Below are 22956 nucleotides of genomic sequence, written 5' to 3'. Positions count from 1 at the left end.
CAAGAAAAACGTTTTCGGTACACGTTTTCCAAACGTTTTTTTTTTTCTTTGCGTGTATTTTCAAATTTAGTAAAATTTTGTATAAAACTGTTTCTTTTCATTTTTAGTTCACGTCTTTGAGCAAAAAATAAATAAAATTAAAAAAAATTCTCACATTTGGCAAAATTTAATTAAAATCAACAAATTTCCATAAACTAATATAAAGTTATATGGAATATAAAAAATTTCGTTGGCTTTTTTCTGGTGGTAACATAAACATAGATTTACTTTACTTTAAAGAGACCAATAAAAGCAAACTACTTTGGTTTCAATTTTCTTTTCGAGTGAAAGAATTATTTCTTTTTGTGTATAATTGAAACTACACAAAATCACGCACCTACTTACACGATGTAGATGTCTGTAAAGCAGAGTTATTACCACGCATAAATGTCAAACACTACATCCAACATGGTTTGACAAATTCTCTCGACAGTTGACACAAATAACTTCGATAACGTCAAAGTATCTGAAAACAATGCTTGTATCTACAAATTTGGCAGATGTGTAAACAATCGAACAGTGGGGCGATGTTTACACATTTTGCAATAATAGTTTCGAAATAGTTTAGGCAAGAATACACATTAGAAATTCGTAATATTACGAACTATATTATGGAATAACCCAGCAAACAAAAGTCATATAAAAGTTTATATCAACACATATCTCGATAGAAATTAAGTTTCCGGCTCACCTCTGTGCTTAAAAACGGAATAACAAAACTTTATCCAATTTTAATGTGATTCATTTCTAATCGAATCGGATGAAAATATATAGAGCTCCCAATTATCCCAAATTTGGTTATAGTGCGTTCACTGAGGTTATTTAAATTTAGTATACAAAATTTGGTATACTATATTCCGTATTCCGGACTACAGCAAAATGGCTCAAAAAATACTCGAGACCAGCGAACGAAAACAAATTAACGGTTCTCCAACATTCGTTCACATTAAATATGTGCCTTTGCTCTACCATGGGTTATTATTACACAAAACTAATTTTGCATTAACAAAAAAAGTATGCAACTTCTCATACAAAACGAAACACCATCAGCGACATGCTTCTCTTGTATCTACTATTCGATGATTTATGAAGATCATTTAACAGACATTTTTATGAGAGTGTTGTGGGCGATTGATCGTATAGGATCGTAAACTACTATGGCGTGCAGATTATTTTCTCTTCACCAATTATTCATGTTGGAATTTATATACGATCTAGATTTCTAAAGTGTAGCAAATTGATTCAAAAACCATTTCGTAGTTCCATTCTTAATTGATCATAAAATGTGGGAAGAAGCGTTTTTTATTTAATCAAATTTCACACCTTATGATACACACACACTCATAGCATGGTGATTAAAGAACAACGATTTTCGCCATCATTTTAATCATCATTGTTGTCAGTCATAAATCATGAATTATGTTTGAGAACACCTACAATACTTAATGATTTGTTATACTTCTGCTGATTGAATACAAATCGATTGTGAGAATAAAAGAATGTATGAATTCATTAAATAATACAGATAATTGGGTTATTTAAGCGACCGCGTGCAGCAGACTGCGTAATACCTTAAACAACTCTAATTACACTAAAAAAAGTGAACTCTCTATTTCACTAAAGCCACATTAACTTTATTTTAGTTCATGGAATTATTATATTTGGAAAAAGTTTCCTTTACTCTAATTTTTTTTTTGCGTACGTTAGTTAAGTGAACTAAAAACCAGAAAAAATATACAGAAGTTAAGCATAAAGATTTACAAAATTCGTATTTCTCAGTTCATTATTTCTTTAAATTGGGAGCCACCGTGGTGCAATGGTTAGCATGCCCGCCTTGCATACACAAGGTCGTGGGTTCGATTCCTGCTTCGACCGAACACCAAAAAGTTTTTCAGCGGTGGATTATCCCACCTCAGTAATATAAGATAAGTGCTTTCACTGCAAAATGGAACGCCGTTCGGACTCGGCTATAAAAAGGAGGTCCCTTGTCATTGAGCTTAACATGGAATCGGGCAGCACTCAGTAATAAGAGAGAAGTTCACCACTGTGGTATCACAATGGAATAGTCTAAGTGAACCTGATATATCGGGCTGCCACCTAACCTAACCTAAAATCTGGGGATCGATTTGTATGGGGGCTATATATATGGTCCATATATATAGGGGTCATGTATTAGAGGTCATATATTACAATCACGTACTAAATTTCAACCGCATCCGACGATATGGGCCAACTTTCACCATGGTTATTTGGGGCCATATACCATACTAAAGCCATATACCAAATTTCAACCAAGTCGGCTGATCGACTCAGAATTTCACCACGACCAATAGTATATATTATGGAGTCTGAAACCACTATTTCAAACGAATACGCCCTATGGTTGGAGGTTTAAAGAGTTTCATATATAGGCTAAAACTTTTTTGAGGTTTTGAATCTTCAATTTAATTTTTTTAATTAATAAATCTTTGTTATAATTCATATTTTTATACCCTTCACCACTACTGTGGTACAGGGTATAATAAGTTTGTGCATTTGTATGTAACGCCAAGAAGGAGTAATCATAGACCAACCTTTTAGTATACGGATCGGCTTAGAATTAAATTCTGAGTCGATTTAGCGATGTCCGTCTGTCTGTCTGTCTGTCTGTCCGTCTGTCTGTCCGTCTGTCTGTCTGTCTGTTGATGTACTTTTGTGTGCAAAGTACAGCTCGCAGTTTTAGTCCGATTGTCCTAAAATTTGGTATAGGGTCCTGTTTCGGCTCAAAGACAATCCCTATTGATTTTGTAAATCGGTTCAGATTTAGATATAGCTGCCATATATATTTTTCACCGATCTGGTCATAATTGGCGTGTATATCAACCGATCTTCCTCAAATTCCGTACATCCGAATATTTTATGAGTCTCGAAAAACTTGCAAAATATCAGCAAAATCGGCTCAGATTTAGATATAGCTCCCATATATAGCTTTCGCCCGATTTACACTCATATGACCACAGAGGCCAATTTTTAACTCCGATTTAGTTGAAATTTTGTACAGGGAGTAGAATTAGCATTGTAGCCATGCGTGCCAAATTTGGTTGAAATCAGTTCAGATTTAGATATATCTCCCATATATACCTTTCGCCCGATTTACACTCATATGACCACAGAGGCCAATTTTTAACTCCGATTTAGTTGAAATTTTGCACAGGGAGTAGAATTAGCATTGTTACTATGCGTGCCAAATTTGGTTGAAATCGGTTCAGATTTGGATATATCTCCCATATATAGCTTTCGCCCGATTTACACTCATATGACCACAGAGACCAATTTTTAACACCGATTTAGTTGAAATTTTGCACAGGGAGTAGAATTAGCATTGTAGCTATGCGTGCCAAATTTGGTTGAAATCGGTTCAGATTTAGATATATCTCCCATATATAGCTTTCGCCCGATTTACACTCATATGTCCACAGAGGCCAATTTTTAACTCCGATTTAGTTGAAATTTTGCACAGGGAGGAGAATAAGCATTGTTGCTATGCGTGCCAAATTTGGTTGAAATCGGTTCAGATTTAGATATAGCTCCCATATATATGTTTTTTTGATTTCGACAAAAATGGTCAAAATACCAACATTTTCCTTGTAAAATCGCCACTGCTTAGTCGAAAGGTTGTAAAAATGACTCTAATTTTCCTAAACTTCTAATACATATATATCGAGCGATAAATCATAAATAAACTTTTTTGAAGTTTCCTTAAAATTGCTTCAGATTTAAACGTTTCCCATATTTTTTTACTAACATTGTGTTCCACCCTAGTGCATTAGCCGACTTAAATTTTTAGTCTATAGATTTTGTAGAATTCTATCAAATTCTTCCAGATCGATTGATATTTAAATTTATGTATTTGGGACAAACCTTTATACACGCAGAGAAGGAATATGATCACCTCAAACATGTTTCAAGAGCAAATTGTTATTTTTGTATGGTGACCATGTAACATGTTTGTCACTACAATGTTATTTTCTCCTCAAATATAACCTGCTTGCCGAAATCAGATACATGATTTCCGATAAAATAACATGGTTGCGAAAACCATGTTAAATGGTCACCACCCAAATATAACATTTTGTTCTTAAAACATGTTTGAGGTGATCATATTCCTTCTCTGGGTGTATATAGCCCCCAACACATTTGACGGATGGGATATGGTATCGAAAATTTAGATCTACAAAGTGGTGCAGGGTATAATATAGTCGGCCCCGCCCGACTTTAGACTTTCCTTACTGGTTAAACTGTCATTTCTGTCTACATAAATAGCTTTGTTAATATATCGCAAAAAGAGAATGCAAATTCGATAAATGTGAGCTGTATCCTAATTTTATTTTTACTTTTTTTTTTGTTTTACCTGGATTTAAGTCTAGAATGTGCTATACAATGCTTGCTTATTTGCTTATTTTTAAGAAGCACCATCTTTGGAAACACCATCTCGGAATCAATACCAAAAGCTTTAGAAAAGGGTAAAAATCTTTGAATTCAAGTAAATTTGTTTGTGAGTGTAACTTACGCAGAGAAAGGATTCAGACATCCGATATCTCCAATGTGTTTAGCTTACCTAAAAAAAAATAAAAAAATCATATTTGTAAATAATGAAATAATACGAATATATAATTTATTTAAAATATTAATTTCAAGCAATAATAACATGTGCCAGCAAACCATCGTAGGTGATTGCAGAATATGTAATCTGTACTATGTTCCCAGTCATTCTGAGCTTTTTAACCATATATTTACACTTCAACGCTTGGATGGACGGACAAACTATCGATCGTTATAAGATAATTCATTTTATGTATGACAAAAGTTACATTAAGAATTTCATAGTTGAAATGATCATTTATTTTATATGTCCTTGAAATGAATTTCCAACATTGATCTTTGGAAAAACACAAATATTAAAGTCAGAAAAAATATCCATACATTCACTTTCATCCTCATTAGTCACATGAACCATTATAATGACATTTCCCTGAGTAAGGAGTATATGATATGTGGAGAAAATATAAATTAACATTGGGGGAAATCTTCATGATTTCCGGTTTAAGCCTATTGCGTTTTTCTATCAAACTAGAAATTTTCGAAATCTCCTTTCGAAATAAAACTAAATCAAATTGCAATAGAAAAACCACTCTATATATGAGATTTTGAGTAAAATAGTTGCTCCAAATGCTTTTCATACAATAAAGACCATGTTTGCTAGTAGGCAATTAATGTTTTTGGCGAGACTAGTTAACAAAATAACTACAAAACACATATCAGTTCCCCATGGTATTCATTCACGAACTTTTCAAATGAACAGCATGGCATTATGTCCAGCACTTTGAATCATGGAATAAATACGCATGTAACATGGAATATATACAAGTTCTACAATGAATATATCTCTTGGCAGTAAATGGAAAGAAACTGGCGAATCTGAAGTGTTTGATATCGCAAAGCAATGACCCCTTTTCCTTTTCATCAAAAGATTTGGAAAATTCGTATTCTGGAATCAAACGCCATCCTCACGAAACCGTGATTATGACAAAGTGGGTTCTTACACTGAAAAAATATTTCCGTACACAAAAAAAAAATGGGAAACCAAACGTTGTTCTTATGTTACAGTTTTCTGACTACTTGGGTCTAGAAGCAACATACTGTGCACCAAGTGAAATAACATATAGTAAACGTCAGAAGTTTGTTTCAAAGTTGTATACCTAAATATGTTGTAAATTAAATTTGTTTTACACTTTTTTACATTCATTTGCTTATTATTATAGACATTTTTTAATACATTTTCGAAATACACTTCCTTGTAACAGTTCACCATTGTATATCACCACCAATACATTGTTTCTCCATGGTCTCCAATAATAAATTGTAAATTTTATGTTATGAAGATTATGACACAAAGATTTTGTGTTGTATTTTAATTGCAAATTGATTAGTAGGGGGAATGGGTGTTTTCGGGGTGGACGACTTTGATACCACAACTTAATTGTAATTGAAAAGACACAACTTAACATTTTGCTGATAATTATCCTACTTAGCGAACAATTAATATTTTACTCAGACACCAATAATAAATATACAAATATACACTGAAAACTATAGTTTATTCAGCTTCAACAATCATATCATTTTTACACCCAAACATATGAAAAACAGTCTTTTTCGTCCGTGTAGTACTTAACAGGAGTATAATACACCGGTTGCATTTAAAGGTGGGTACTAAGTTCGAGTTTAGCCGCTAATTTTCACTAAAGTGAAAACTAAATCAGTAAAAACAGTTATAAAATTATACATATTTGTTGCAGATTTAATTATAACTTGATGGGGAATATCCCAAAGCAAATTTTCACAAAGTCTGTATTCCTTAAAATGGATTATTAAAGAAAAGTAATCGTGAAAAAATTACGATTTTAGCGGCTAAACTCGAACTTAATACCCACCTTAAAGCACAATTCACGTTTACATTTGCACCCTCAAAAAAATCGCTTCTCTAACATATGTTCCAAACATATTTTGCAGGAAGCACATATATTATTGGATACTGCCGAAACATTAATATGTTTGTTTTATGTGAACATACACCCAGAAAAAAGTGCCTTCGAAACTAAAGGAAAAAATTTTCATCAATATAGTTTATCCATTTTATTTCCATTAAGGTAAATTTTTGTGAAAAATAATAAAATTTACTCGTTTCAGTAAAAAAATCCTAAACTGTAAGCAGTTAGGAATAGTTCATTAACTAGAATAAGGCATGGAATTTTACTCATACTATTTTCTTCGCTGGGTATAAGAATTTACTACTGAAAAAGAAAATTTTATTCACCGATAACAAAGCATTCGTAAAAATAAACAAAAACCGAACTAAAACCAAGTTTCCTCAAAATTAGTAAAATTTCTTATAAAATGATAATTGCGACTTCCTTTATAATAGAAAGTTTTTCATACATACGAACAACACTTGGCATAGAAAAATATTTTAGTTCATTCGTACTAAGAAGTATGCAATCCTTTCAAAACTTAAGGAAACACACTTGTTAGAATATAGGAAATTTTCCCAAAATTCTATTGTCTACCTGTAATCGATACCTGTCATCGTAATCTATGTGTTTGCGCGTGGGTGTAATCGATATATTTGCGCGTCGGTTGTTTTTTTAGTTGGAATCGCGTTGTTTTGGTATACGGAGAGATTGTTAAAAAATAATATTGTAAAATAATATAATAAATAACAAATAAAATATATAAAATACACCGAAAAAAAGTTTACTATTGTTTACGAAAAATGAACTAACCCATAGTAAGAATGACCATGATTTGGCGCCAAAGATTTTTTTCATCTAGATAAGTTCATGATTTTCTTATAAATAAGTTTATGTATTGCATCGTATTTTAGTTCGTTCTTACTACGCTGTGGGAAGAATGTACTTACACTCATTCAAAATATTCCTGCTATCCGGAAAAATGAACAAGTTTTTGGGAATCCTATATTTAGAAATTGGTTTCAAATAAACTGTTTATCAGTATAATTTTCAAAGAAGTAAATAAATTGAGGAATTAAAGGTACAACAAGCATGTATACAACTAAGAAAATTTTCGTACAATATAAGACAATTTTTCATAACTACCAGTATTTTATTTCAAAAAATTATTATTATATTACATAAAACTATGGCTTATGATATACAATAAAAGAAATGTTTTTATTCGTACGCTGTATGCTGTTACTTTTCGGTAGTTAGTAATTGCTTCTTCAAAAGAGTAATAATCTATGTTAGTAGAATGAAACTAATTAATATCAATTTCCATTTTTTATCCATATGAAAGATATATGCCATAAGTTGCTATTTTCATTTCATTTTTGTCCAATTTCACCGATATCGCTAGTTTTTGTTGTGTGGATTTGCGTCATAAGCCTCTGAAATTAAAAAGGTATATAAAATATAAAAATATTATCAAATTCTATGGTATTTTGATCTTTAACTTACAAGAGAATTTTCTTAGAGCAAATAGGGATATCAGCTTAGTTAGCATTAAACAGTAAGAAGATTCCAAAAAATACCATTAGATTTGCTGTCATCCTGCAAATGAAAATTATTTTTAATAAATAGAAATTTTGGCTTTATTACAAATGGACGAAAAACTTACCACATTGAAAAAATCATCCAATTACTACATTAGTGGAATCATATCCATGCACAAATGGGACATTTTTGAAATCCTTCTCAGAATATAAATGAAATAAAAATATTATAAAATTAGATATAATTTCCACTTGTCAATATAGCATTTAGTATTTATGGTGGATATTAAGTTCGAGTTTAGTGGCTAAAATCCCAATTTTTCATGAATAGTTTTCTTTAGAAATACATGGGAACAAAATTGAACCGTTTTTGTGTTCATTTAAAATTTATATCAAATTTTTAGTAATTTGAGGTCGCTGAATCCAAATTTACACTTGTTTTTTTAAGAGCTCGACTTTTTGAGATATACGGTTATGTTCAAAATTAAGGCACTTCCGCTATATATATTGGAATAACTTGAAAACGATTCATCATATTAAATTAAAAAAACAGCGTTCTACATAAGCTTAAAAACGATTTTCTGTTCTTAATCGTGTAATCCATTTAAAGAATATAAACTTAATAAAAAACTTGTTTCGAGCTATCAAGTTATATTTAAATTTGCATCGAAGGCGTATAATTTTATACTTTTCTTACTGATTTATTTCTGATTTTAGCACCTAAACTCGAACTTAGTACACACTTTAAGGACTCGCTATAACATAAAAATATAGACTCAAAAAATTGTACTGTGATCCAGATGTAGAGTAAATATAGATCATTTTATTACCACTCATTATGAATATTTTTATGTAAACCAATTTAAAACCGCACTAATTTTAAATTATTAATAGAAATATACAGTTTCTTAATATGTGATTTATTTTAGAGTTATTTATTTTTTTATCAATATAAAGTGTTTTTGTTTTCTCTTACATCACACCATTCACTTATCAGCTTCTAAAATGTTACGAAATAAATGTATTTTTATTAATAAACACAAATACCGCACGCAAGCGCACCACGTGTGCGCTTCATAAATGCATCAACAGAACTGAATGCACCAATAAAACTCAAAGACACAAATAGTCATAAAGGACACATATGTAAAGAAAAACAACTCCACACACACATGATCCCTTTCTGATCTCGCTATTGCAACAAAACAACTATCACCACAAAAGATACCAACAACACACATTCCATAACATCATCGCAATAACAAACACAAACAAAAAACAAGTATATACGGCCGTAAGTTCGGCCAGGCCGAAGCTTATGTACCCTCCATCATGGATTGCGTAGAAACTTCTTCTAAACACTGCCATCCACAATCGAATTACTTAAGTTGCGGTAACGCTTGCCGATGGCAAGGCATCTTAAACCTCCTAACACCATCTTCTAAATTGTATGACAAAATTTTCTATAGAAAGAAAATTTTGACAAAAATTTCCACAGAAATAAAATTTTAACAAAATTTTCTATAGAAATAAACTTTTGACAAAATTTTCTATAGAAATAAAATCTTGGTAGATTGTTTTTGGCTCGAGTGGCAACCATGATTATGAACCGAATAAAATTTGAACAAAATTTTCTTTAGAAAAACAATTTTCACAAAATTTTCTATGGAAATAAAATTTTGACAAAATTTTCTATAGAAAAAAAATTTGGTAGATTATTTTTGGCTCTAGTGGCAACCATGATTATGGACCGATATGGACCAATTTTTGTGTGATTGGACCAATTTTGGTATGGTTGTTAGCGACCATATACTAACACCACGTTCCTAATTTGAACCGGATCGGATGAATTTTGCTCCTCCAAGAGGCTCCGGAGGTCAAATCTGGAGAACGTTTTATATGGGGGCTATATATAATTATGGACCGATATGGACCAATTCTGGCACGGTTGTTAAAGATCATATACTAACACCATGTTCCAAATTACAACCGGATTGGATGAAATTTGCTTCTCTTGGAGACTTCGCAAGCCAATCTGGGGATCATTTTATATGGGGGCTATATATAATTATGAACCGATGTGGACCAATTTTTGCATGGTTGTTAGAGACCATATACAAATTCCATGTACCAAATTTCAGCCGGATCGGATGCAATTTGCTTCTCTTTGAGGCTTTGAAAGCCAAATCTGGAGATCGGTTTATATGGGGGCTATATATAATTATGGACCGATGTCGAGCAATTTTTGCATGGTTGTTAGAGACCATATACCAACATTATGTACCAAATTTCAACCGAATCGGATGAAATATGCTTATCTTAGAGGCTCCACAACCCAAATCTAGGGATCGGTTTATATGGGCGCTATATATAATTATGGACCGATATGAAGCAATTTTTGCATGGTTGTTAAAGACCATATACCAACATCATGTACCAAATTTCAGCCGGATCGGATGAAATTCGCTTCTCTTTTAGGCTCCGCAAGCCAAATCTGGGGATCGGTTTATATGGGGGCTATATATAATTATGGACCGATGTGGACCAATTTTTGCATGGTTGGTAGATACCATATACTAACATCATGTACCAAATTTCAGCCGGATCGGATGAAATTTGCTTCTCTTTTAGGCTCCGCAAGCCAAATCTGGGGTATGGTTTATATGGGGGCTATATATAATTATGGACCGATGTGGACCAATTTTTGCATGGTTAGTAGAGACCATATACTAACAGCATGTACCAAATTTCAGCCGGATCGGATGAAATTTGCTTCTCTTAGAGCAATCGCAAGCCAAATCTGAGGGCCCCTTTATATGGGGGCTATACGTAAAAGTGGACCGATATGGCCCATTTTCAATACCATCCGACCTACATCGATAACAACTACTTGTGCCAAGTTTCAAGTCGATAGCTTGTTTCGTTCGGAAGTTAGCGTGATTTCAACAGACGGACGGACGGACGGACGGACGGACGGACGGACGGACGGACGGACGGACATGCTTAGATCGACTCAGAATTTCACCACGACCCAGAATATATATACTTTATTGGGTCTTAGAGCAATATTTCGATGTGTTACAAACGGAATGACAAAGTTAATATACCCCCATCCTATGATGGAGGGTATAAAAAAAGATGATGCAATAATTTCATAATTTCTTCTCACTTCAATTTCCAGTATCACGTTTATTGATTAGTTGGTATTCTATCTATAGGATAAGGTAAAATATATTCAAAATTTACGAGGAATCCATAAAAAATGATATACACCCGTCAAGGATTAAATTAACTACTTTTTATTCTACTTTATCTAAAATTTTCAATGTGAGGAAATATACTCCAACTTATAGTAAAAATCGAAATAAGCTGTAGGAAGCCGCCATACGAATCGGTACTGTGGTTAAGTTAATTTTTACTACAAAAATTTTTTTCCATACAAAAAATTTTCTTAGTAAATTGTCCACATTTCGTAGTAAGATTTTTATATTGCCTATGTCTTTATACCCTTCACCACTACTGTGGTACAGGGTATAATAAGTTTGTGCATTTGTATGTAACGCCAAGAAGGAGTAATCATAGACCAACCTTTTAGTATACGGATCGGCTTAGAATTAAATTCTGAGTCGATTTAGCGATGTCCGTCTGTCTGTCTGTCCGTCTGTCTGTCCGTCTGTCTGTCCGTCTGTCTGTCTGTCTGTCTGTCTGTCTGTTGATGTATTTTTGTGTGCAAAGTACAGCTCGCAGTTTTAGTCCGATTGTCCTAAAATTTGGTATAGGGTCCTGTTTCGGCTCAAAGACGATCCCTATTGATTTTGGAAAAAATCGGTTCAGATTTAGATATAGCTGCCATATATATTTTTCACCGATCTGGTCATAATTGGCGTGTATATCAACCGATCTTCCTCAAATTCCGTACATCCGAATATTTTATGAGTCTCGAAAAACTTGCAAAATATCAGCAAAATCGGTTCAGATTTAGATATAGCTCCCATATATAGCTTTCGCCCGATTTACACTCATTTGCCCACAGAGGCCAATTTTTTGCTCCGATTTAGTTGAAATTTTGCATAGGGAGTAGAATTAGCATTGTAACTATGCGTGCCAAATTTGGTTGAAATCGGTTCAGATTTAGATGTATCTCCCATATATAGCTTTCGCCCGATTTACACTAATATGTCCACAGAGGCCAATTTTTAACTCCGATTTAGTTGAAATTTTGCACAGGGAGTAGAATTAGCATTGATACTATGCGTGCCAAATTTGGTTGAAATCGGTTCAGTTTTAGATATAGCTCCCATATATATGTTTTTCTGATTTCGACAAAAATGGTCAAAATACCAACATTTTCCTTGTAAAATCGCCACTGCTTAGTCGAAAAGTTGTAAAAATGACTCTAATTTTCCTAAACTTCTAATACAAATATATCGAGCGATAAATCATAAATAAACTTTTTCGAAGTTTCCTTAAAATTGCTTCAGATTTAAACGTTTCCCATATTTATACCCTTCACCACTACTGTGGTACAGGGTATAATAAGTTTGTGCATTTGTATGTAACGCCAAGAAGGAGTAATCATAGACCAACCTTTTAGTATACGGATCGGCTTAGAATTAAATTCTGAGTCGATTTAGCGATGTCCGTCTGTCTGTCTGTCCGTCTGTCTGTCCGTCTGTCTGTCTGTCTGTCTGTCTGTTGATGTATTTTTGTGTGCAAAGTACAGCTCGCAGTTTTAGTCCGATTGTCCTAAAATTTGGTATAGGGTCCTGTTTCGGCTCAAAGACGATCCCTATTGATTTTGGAAAAAATCGGTTCAGATTTAGATATAGCTGCCATATATATTTTTCACCGATCTGGTCATAATTGGCGTGTATATCAACCGATCTTCCTCAAATTCCGTACATCCGAATATTTTATGAGTCTCGAAAAACTTGCAAAATATCAGCAAAATCGGTTTAGATTTAGATATAGCTCCCATATATAGCTTTCGCCCGATTTACACTCATTTGCCCACAGAGGCCAATTTTTTGCTCCGATTTAGTTGAAATTTTGCATAGGGAGTAGAATTAGCATTGTAACTATGCGTGCCAAATTTGGTTGAAATCGGTTCAGATTTAGATGTATCTCCCATATATAGCTTTCGCCCGATTTACACTAATATGTCCACAGAGGCCAATTTTTAACTCCGATTTAGTTGAAATTTTGCACAGGGAGTAGAATTAGCATTGATACTATGCGTGCCAAATTTGGTTGAAATCGGTTCAGTTTTAGATATAGCTCCCATATATATGTTTTTCTGATTTCGACAAAAATGGTCAAAATACCAACATTTTCCTTGTAAAATCGCCACTGCTTAGTCGAAAAGTTGTAAAAATGACTCTAATTTTCCTAAACTTCTAATACATATATATCGAGCGATAAATCATAAATAAACTTTTTCGAAGTTTCCTTAAAATTGCTTCAGATTTAAACGTTTCCCATATTTATACCCTTCACCACTACTGTGGTACAGGGTATAATAAGTTTGTGCATTTGTATGTAACGCCAAGAAGGAGTAATCATAGACCAACCTTTTAGTATACGGATCGGCTTAGAATTAAATTCTGAGTCGATTTAGCGATGTCCGTCTGTCTGTCTGTCCGTCTGTCTGTCCGTCTGTCTGTCCGTCTGTCTGTCTGTCTGTCTGTCTGTCTGTCTGTTGATGTATTTTTGTGTGCAAAGTACAGCTCGCAGTTTTAGTCCGATTGTCCTAAAATTTGGTATAGGGTCCTGTTTCGGCTCAAAGACGATCCCTATTGATTTTGGAAAAAATCGGTTCAGATTTAGATATAGCTGCCATATATATTTTTCACCGATCTGGTCATAATTGGCGTGTATATCAACCGATCTTCCTCAAATTCCGTACATCCGAATATTTTATGAGTCTCGAAAAACTTGCAAAATATCAGCAAAATCGGTTCAGATTTAGATATAGCTCCCATATATAGCTTTCGCCCGATTTACACTCATTTGCCCACAGAGGCCAATTTTTTGCTCCGATTTAGTTGAAATTTTGCATAGGGAGTAGAATTAGCATTGTAACTATGCGTGCCAAATTTGGTTGAAATCGGTTCAGATTTAGATGTATCTCCCATATATAGCTTTCGCCCGATTTACACTAATATGTCCACAGAGGCCAATTTTTAACTCCGATTTAGTTGAAATTTTGCACAGGGAGTAGAATTAGCATTGATACTATGCGTGCCAAATTTGGTTGAAATCGGTTCAGTTTTAGATATAGCTCCCATATATATGTTTTTCTGATTTCGACAAAAATGGTCAAAATACCAACATTTTCCTTGTAAAATCGCCACTGCTTAGTCGAAAAGTTGTAAAAATGACTCTAATTTTCCTAAACTTCTAATACAAATATATCGAGCGATAAATCATAAATAAACTTTTTCGAAGTTTCCTTAAAATTGCTTCAGATTTAAACGTTTCCCATATTTATACCCTTCACCACTACTGTGGTACAGGGTATAATAAGTTTGTGCATTTGTATGTAACGCCAAGAAGGAGTAATCATAGACCAACCTTTTAGTATACGGATCGGCTTAGAATTAAATTCTGAGTCGATTTAGCGATGTCCGTCTGTCTGTCTGTCCGTCTGTCTGTCTGTCTGTCTGTCTGTTGATGTATTTTTGTGTGCAAAGTACAGCTCGCAGTTTTAGTCCGATTGTCCTAAAATTTGGTATAGGGTCCTGTTTCGGCTCAAAGACGATCCCTATTGATTTTGGAAAAAATCGGTTCAGATTTAGATATAGCTGCCATATATATTTTTCACCGATCTGGTCATAATTGGCGTGTATATCAACCGATCTTCCTCAAATTCCGTACATCCGAATATTTTATGAGTCTCGAAAAACTTGCAAAATATCAGCAAAATCGGTTTAGATTTAGATATAGCTCCCATATATAGCTTTCGCCCGATTTACACTCATTTGCCCACAGAGGCCAATTTTTTGCTCCGATTTAGTTGAAATTTTGCATAGGGAGTAGAATTAGCATTGTAACTATGCGTGCCAAATTTGGTTGAAATCGGTTCAGATTTAGATGTATCTCCCATATATAGCTTTCGCCCGATTTACACTAATATGTCCACAGAGGCCAATTTTTAACTCCGATTTAGTTGAAATTTTGCACAGGGAGTAGAATTAGCATTGATACTATGCGTGCCAAATTTGGTTGAAATCGGTTCAGTTTTAGATATAGCTCCCATATATATGTTTTTCTGATTTCGACAAAAATGGTCAAAATACCAACATTTTCCTTGTAAAATCGCCACTGCTTAGTCGAAAAGTTGTAAAAATGACTCTAATTTTCCTAAACTTCTAATACATATATATCGAGCGATAAATCATAAATAAACTTTTTCGAAGTTTCCTTAAAATTGCTTCAGATTTAAACGTTTCCCATATTTATACCCTTCACCACTACTGTGGTACAGGGTATAATAAGTTTGTGCATTTGTATGTAACGCCAAGAAGGAGTAATCATAGACCAACCTTTTAGTATACGGATCGGCTTAGAATTAAATTCTGAGTCGATTTAGCGATGTCCGTCTGTCTGTCTGTCCGTCTGTCTGTCCGTCTGTCTGTCCGTCTGTCTGTCTGTCTGTCTGTCTGTCTGTTGATGTATTTTTGTGTGCAAAGTACAGCTCGCAGTTTTAGTCCGATTGTCCTAAAATTTGGTATAGGGTCCTGTTTCGGCTCAAAGACGATCCCTATTGATTTTGGAAAAAATCGGTTCAGATTTAGATATAGCTGCCATATATATTTTTCGCCGATCTGGTCATAATTGGCGTGTGTATCAACCGATCTTCCTCAAATTCCGTACATCCGAATATTTTATGGGTCTCGAAAAACTTGCAAAATACCAGCCAAATCGGTTCAGATTTAGATATAGCTCTCATATATAGCTTCCGCCCGATTTACACTCATATGACCAAAGAGGCCAATTTTTAACTCCGATTTGGTTGAAATTTTGCACAGGGAGTAGAATTAGCATTGTAATTATGCGTGCCAAATTTGGTTGACATCGGTTCAGATTTGGATATATCTCCCATATATAGCTTTCGCCCGATTTACACTCATATGACCACAGAGGCCAATTTTTTGCTCCGATTTAGTTGAAATTTTGCACAGGGAGTAGAATTAGCATTGTAGCTATGCGTGCCAAATTTGGTTGAAATCGGTTCAGATTTAGATATATCTCCCATATATAGCTTTCGCCCGATTTACACTCATATGACCACAGAGGCCAATTTTTAACTCCGATTTAGTTGAAATTTTGCACAGAGAGTATAATTAGCATTGTTGCTATGCGTGCCAAATTTGGTTGAAATCGGTTCAGATTTAGATATAGCTCCCATATATATGTTTTTCTGATTTCGACAAAAATGGTCAAAATACCAACAATTTCCTTGTAAAATCGCCACTGCTTAGTCGCAAAGTTGTAAAAATGACTCTAATTTCCTAAACTTCTAATACATATTTATCGAGCGATAAATCATAAATAAACTTTTGCAAAGTTTCCTTAAAATTGCTTCAGATTTAAATGTTTCCCATATTTATACCCTTCACCACTACTGTGGTACAGGGTATAATAAGTTTGTGCATTTGTATGTAACGCCAAGAAGGAGTAATCATAGACCAACCTTTTAGTATACGGATCGGCTTAGAATTAAATTCTGAGTCGATTTAGCGATGTCCGTCTGTCTGTCTGTCCGTCTGTCTGTCCGTCTGTCTGTCCGTCTGTCTGTCTGTCTGTCTGTCTGTCTGTTGATGTATTTTTGTGTGCAAAGTACAGCTCGCAGTTTTAGTCCGATTGTCCTAAAATTTGGTATAGGGTCCTGTTTCGGCTCAAAGACGATCCCTATTGATTTTGGAAAAAATCGGTTCAGATTTAGATATAGCTGCCATATATATTTTTCACCGATCTGGTCATAATTGGCGTGTATATCAACCGATCTTCCTCAAATTCCGTACATCCGAATATTTTATGAGTCTCGAAAAACTTGCAAAATATCAGCAAAATCGGTTCAGATTTAGATATAGCTCCCATATATAGCTTTCGCCCGATTTACACTCATTTGCCCACAGAGGCCAATTTTTTGCTCCGATTTAGTTGAAATTTTGCATAGGGAGTAGAATTAGCATTGTAACTATGCGTGCCAAATTTGGTTGAAATCGGTTCAGATTTAGATGTATCTCCCATATATAGCTTTCGCCCGATTTACACTAATATGTCCACAGAGGCCAATTTTTAACTCCGATTTAGTTGAAATTTTGCACAGGGAGTAGAATTAGCATTGATACTATGCGTGCCAAATTTGGTTGAAATCGGTTCAGTTTTAGATATAGCTCCCATATATATGTTTTTCTGATTTCGACAAAAATGGTCAAAATACCAACATTTTCCTTGTAAAATCGCCACTGCTTAGTCGAAAAGTTGTAAAAATGACTCTAATTTTCCTAAACTTCTAATACAAATATATCGAGCGATAAATCATAAATAAACTTTTTCGAAGTTTCCTTAAAATTGCTTCAGATTTAAACGTTTCCCATATTTATACCCTTCACCACTACTGTGGTACAGGGTATAATAAGTTTGTGCATTTGTATGTAACGCCAAGAAGGAGTAATCATAGACCAACCTTTTAGTATACGGATCGGCTTAGAATTAAATTCTGAGTCGATTTAGCGATGTCCGTCTGTCTGTCTGTCCGTCTGTCTGTCCGTCTGTCTGTCTGTCTGTCTGTCTGTTGATGTATTTTTGTGTGCAAAGTACAGCTCGCAGTTTTAGTCCGATTGTCCTAAAATTTGGTATAGGGTCCTGTTTCGGCTCAAAGACGATCCCTATTGATTTTGGAAAAAATCGGTTCAGATTTAGATATAGCTGCCATATATATTTTTCACCGATCTGGTCATAATTGGCGTGTATATCAACCGATCTTCCTCAAATTCCGTACATCCGAATATTTTATGAGTCTCGAAAAACTTGCAAAATATCAGCAAAATCGGTTTAGATTTAGATATAGCTCCCATATATAGCTTTCGCCCGATTTACACTCATTTGCCCACAGAGGCCAATTTTTTGCTCCGATTTAGTTGAAATTTTGCATAGGGAGTAGAATTAGCATTGTAACTATGCGTGCCAAATTTGGTTGAAATCGGTTCAGATTTAGATGTATCTCCCATATATAGCTTTCGCCCGATTTACACTAATATGTCCACAGAGGCCAATTTTTAACTCCGATTTAGTTGAAATTTTGCACAGGGAGTAGAATTAGCATTGATACTATGCGTGCCAAATTTGGTTGAAATCGGTTCAGTTTTAGATATAGCTCCCATATATATGTTTTTCTGATTTCGACAAAAATGGTCAAAATACCAACATTTTCCTTGTAAAATCGCCACTGCTTAGTCGAAAAGTTGTAAAAATGACTCTAATTTTCCTAAACTTCTAATACATATATATCGAGCGATAAATCATAAATAAACTTTTTCGAAGTTTCCTTAAAATTGCTTCAGATTTAAACGTTTCCCATATTTATACCCTTCACCACTACTGTGGTACAGGGTATAATAAGTTTGTGCATTTGTATGTAACGCCAAGAAGGAGTAATCATAGACCAACCTTTTAGTATACGGATCGGCTTAGAATTAAATTCTGAGTCGATTTAGCGATGTCCGTCTGTCTGTCTGTCCGTCTGTCTGTCCGTCTGTCTGTCCGTCTGTCTGTCTGTCTGTCTGTCTGTTGATGTATTTTTGTGTGCAAAGTACAGCTCGCAGTTTTAGTCCGATTGTCCTAAAATTTGGTATAGGGTCCTGTTTCGGCTCAAAGACGATCCCTATTGATTTTGGAAAAAATCGGTTCAGATTTAGATATAGCTGCCATATATATTTTTCACCGATCTGGTCATAATTGGCGTGTATATCAACCGATCTTCCTCAAATTCCGTACATCCGAATATTTTATGAGTCTCGAAAAACTTGCAAAATATCAGCAAAATCGGTTCAGATTTAGATATAGCTCCCATATATAGCTTTCGCCCGATTTACACTCATTTGCCCACAGAGGCCAATTTTTTGCTCCGATTTAGTTGAAATTTTGCATAGGGAGTAGAATTAGCATTGTAACTATGCGTGCCAAATTTGGTTGAAATCGGTTCAGATTTAGATGTATCTCCCATATATAGCTTTCGCCCGATTTACACTAATATGTCCACAGAGGCCAATTTTTAACTCCGATTTAGTTGAAATTTTGCACAGGGAGTAGAATTAGCATTGATACTATGCGTGCCAAATTTGGTTGAAATCGGTTCAGTTTTAGATATAGCTCCCATATATATGTTTTTCTGATTTCGACAAAAATGGTCAAAATACCAACATTTTCCTTGTAAAATCGCCACTGCTTAGTCGAAAAGTTGTAAAAATGACTCTAATTTTCCTAAACTTCTAATACAAATATATCGAGCGATAAATCATAAATAAACTTTTTCGAAGTTTCCTTAAAATTGCTTCAGATTTAAACGTTTCCCATATTTATACCCTTCACCACTACTGTGGTACAGGGTATAATAAGTTTGTGCATTTGTATGTAACGCCAAGAAGGAGTAATCATAGACCAACCTTTTAGTATACGGATCGGCTTAGAATTAAATTCTGAGTCGATTTAGCGATGTCCGTCTGTCTGTCTGTCCGTCTGTCTGTCCGTCTGTCTGTCTGTCTGTCTGTTGATGTATTTTTGTGTGCAAAGTACAGCTCGCAGTTTTAGTCCGATTGTCCTAAAATTTGGTATAGGGTCCTGTTTCGGCTCAAAGACGATCCCTATTGATTTTGGAAAAAATCGGTTCAGATTTAGATATAGCTGCCATATATATTTTTCACCGATCTGGTCATAATTGGCGTGTATATCAACCGATCTTCCTCAAATTCCGTACATCCGAATATTTTATGAGTCTCGAAAAACTTGCAAAATATCAGCAAAATCGGTTTAGATTTAGATATAGCTCCCATATATAGCTTTCGCCCGATTTACACTCATTTGCCCACAGAGGCCAATTTTTTGCTCCGATTTAGTTGAAATTTTGCATAGGGAGTAGAATTAGCATTGTAACTATGCGTGCCAAATTTGGTTGAAATCGGTTCAGATTTAGATGTATCTCCCATATATAGCTTTCGCCCGATTTACACTAATATGTCCACAGAGGCCAATTTTTAACTCCGATTTAGTTGAAATTTTGCACAGGGAGTAGAATTAGCATTGATACTATGCGTGCCAAATTTGGTTGAAATCGGTTCAGTTTTAGATATAGCTCCCATATATATGTTTTTCTGATTTCGACAAAAATGGTCAAAATACCAACATTTTCCTTGTAAAATCGCCACTGCTTAGTCGAAAAGTTGTAAAAATGACTCTAATTTTCCTAAACTTCTAATACATATATATCGAGCGATAAATCATAAATAAACTTTTTCGAAGTTTCCTTAAAATTGCTTCAGATTTAAACGTTTCCCATATTTATACCCTTCACCACTACTGTGGTACAGGGTATAATAAGTTTGTGCATTTGTATGTAACGCCAAGAAGGAGTAATCATAGACCAACCTTTTAGTATACGGATCGGCTTAGAATTAAATTCTGAGTCGATTTAGCGATGTCCGTCTGTCTGTCTGTCCGTCTGTCTGTCCGTCTGTCTGTCCGTCTGTCTGTCTGTCTGTCTGTCTGTCTGTTGATGTATTTTTGTGTGCAAAGTACAGCTCGCAGTTTTAGTCCGATTGTCCTAAAATTTGGTATAGGGTCCTGTTTCGGCTCAAAGACGATCCCTATTGATTTTGGAAAAAATCGGTTCAGATTTAGATATAGCTGCCATATATATTTTTCACCGATCTGGTCATAATTGGCGTGTATATCAACCGATCTTCCTCAAATTCCGTACATCCGAATATTTTATGAGTCTCGAAAAACTTGCAAAATATCAGCAAAATCGGTTCAGATTTAGATATAGCTCCCATATATAGCTTTCGCCCGATTTACACTCATTTGCCCACAGAGGCCAATTTTTTGCTCCGATTTAGTTGAAATTTTGCATAGGGAGTAGAATTAGCATTGTAACTATGCGTGCCAAATTTGGTTGAAATCGGTTCAGATTTAGATGTATCTCCCATATATAGCTTTCGCCCGATTTACACTAATATGTCCACAGAGGCCAATTTTTAACTCCGATTTAGTTGAAATTTTGCACAGGGAGTAGAATTAGCATTGATACTATGCGTGCCAAATTTGGTTGAAATCGGTTCAGTTTTAGATATAGCTCCCATATATATGTTTTTCTGATTTCGACAAAAATGGTCAAAATACCAACATTTTCCTTGTAAAATCGCCACTGCTTAGTCGAAAAGTTGTAAAAATGACTCTAATTTTCCTAAACTTCTAATACAAATATATCGAGCGATAAATCATAAATAAACTTTTTCGAAGTTTCCTTAAAATTGCTTCAGATTTAAACGTTTCCCATATTTATACCCTTCACCACTACTGTGGTACAGGGTATAATAAGTTTGTGCATTTGTATGTAACGCCAAGAAGGAGTAATCATAGACCAACCTTTTAGTATACGGATCGGCTTAGAATTAAATTCTGAGTCGATTTAGCGATGTCCGTCTGTCTGTCTGTCCGTCTGTCTGTCCGTCTGTCTGTCTGTCTGTCTGTCTGTTGATGTATTTTTGTGTGCAAAGTACAGCTCGCAGTTTTAGTCCGATTGTCCTAAAATTTGGTATAGGGTCCTGTTTCGGCTCAAAGACGATCCCTATTGATTTTGGAAAAAATCGGTTCAGATTTAGATATAGCTGCCATATATATTTTTCACCGATCTGGTCATAATTGGCGTGTATATCAACCGATCTTCCTCAAATTCCGTACATCCGAATATTTTATGAGTCTCGAAAAACTTGCAAAATATCAGCAAAATCGGTTTAGATTTAGATATAGCTCCCATATATAGCTTTCGCCCGATTTACACTCATTTGCCCACAGAGGCCAATTTTTTGCTCCGATTTAGTTGAAATTTTGCATAGGGAGTAGAATTAGCATTGTAACTATGCGTGCCAAATTTGGTTGAAATCGGTTCAGATTTAGATGTATCTCCCATATATAGCTTTCGCCCGATTTACACTAATATGTCCACAGAGGCCAATTTTTAACTCCGATTTAGTTGAAATTTTGCACAGGGAGTAGAATTAGCATTGATACTATGCGTGCCAAATTTGGTTGAAATCGGTTCAGTTTTAGATATAGCTCCCATATATATGTTTTTCTGATTTCGACAAAAATGGTCAAAATACCAACATTTTCCTTGTAAAATCGCCACTGCTTAGTCGAAAAGTTGTAAAAATGACTCTAATTTTCCTAAACTTCTAATACATATATATCGAGCGATAAATCATAAATAAACTTTTTCGAAGTTTCCTTAAAATTGCTTCAGATTTAAACGTTTCCCATATTTATACCCTTCACCACTACTGTGGTACAGGGTATAATAAGTTTGTGCATTTGTATGTAACGCCAAGAAGGAGTAATCATAGACCAACCTTTTAGTATACGGATCGGCTTAGAATTAAATTCTGAGTCGATTTAGCGATGTCCGTCTGTCTGTCTGTCCGTCTGTCTGTCCGTCTGTCTGTCCGTCTGTCTGTCTGTCTGTCTGTCTGTCTGTTGATGTATTTTTGTGTGCAAAGTACAGCTCGCAGTTTTAGTCCGATTGTCCTAAAATTTGGTATAGGGTCCTGTTTCGGCTCAAAGACGATCCCTATTGATTTTGGAAA

At 34.7% G+C, this 22956-nt stretch overlaps 1 protein-coding gene and 1 long non-coding RNA gene across 3 annotated transcripts in view; both read right to left on the bottom strand.

Moving 5' to 3' along the window:
• Positions 1-22956, bottom strand: part of LOC142229305 (uncharacterized) — a 247698-nt gene that overhangs the window by 141185 nt on the left and 83557 nt on the right. The gene's annotated exons all lie outside the window — the stretch shown is intronic.
• LOC142231778 (uncharacterized) lies at positions 7681-9049 on the bottom strand. Its single transcript, XR_012720917.1, has 4 exons — positions 8920-9049; positions 8215-8287; positions 8055-8147; positions 7681-7984 (listed from the first exon to the last, which is right to left on the bottom strand). It is a non-coding gene; the product is annotated as an uncharacterized LOC142231778 (long non-coding RNA).

The sequence above is a fragment of the Haematobia irritans genome, chromosome 3, assembly GCF_050003625.1.
Source record: "Haematobia irritans isolate KBUSLIRL chromosome 3, ASM5000362v1, whole genome shotgun sequence".
NCBI classification, from domain to species: Eukaryota; Metazoa; Arthropoda; class Insecta; order Diptera; family Muscidae; genus Haematobia; species Haematobia irritans.
Note: the sequence above shows the minus strand (reverse complement) of the source record. Positions and strands in the feature narration are given on the sequence as shown.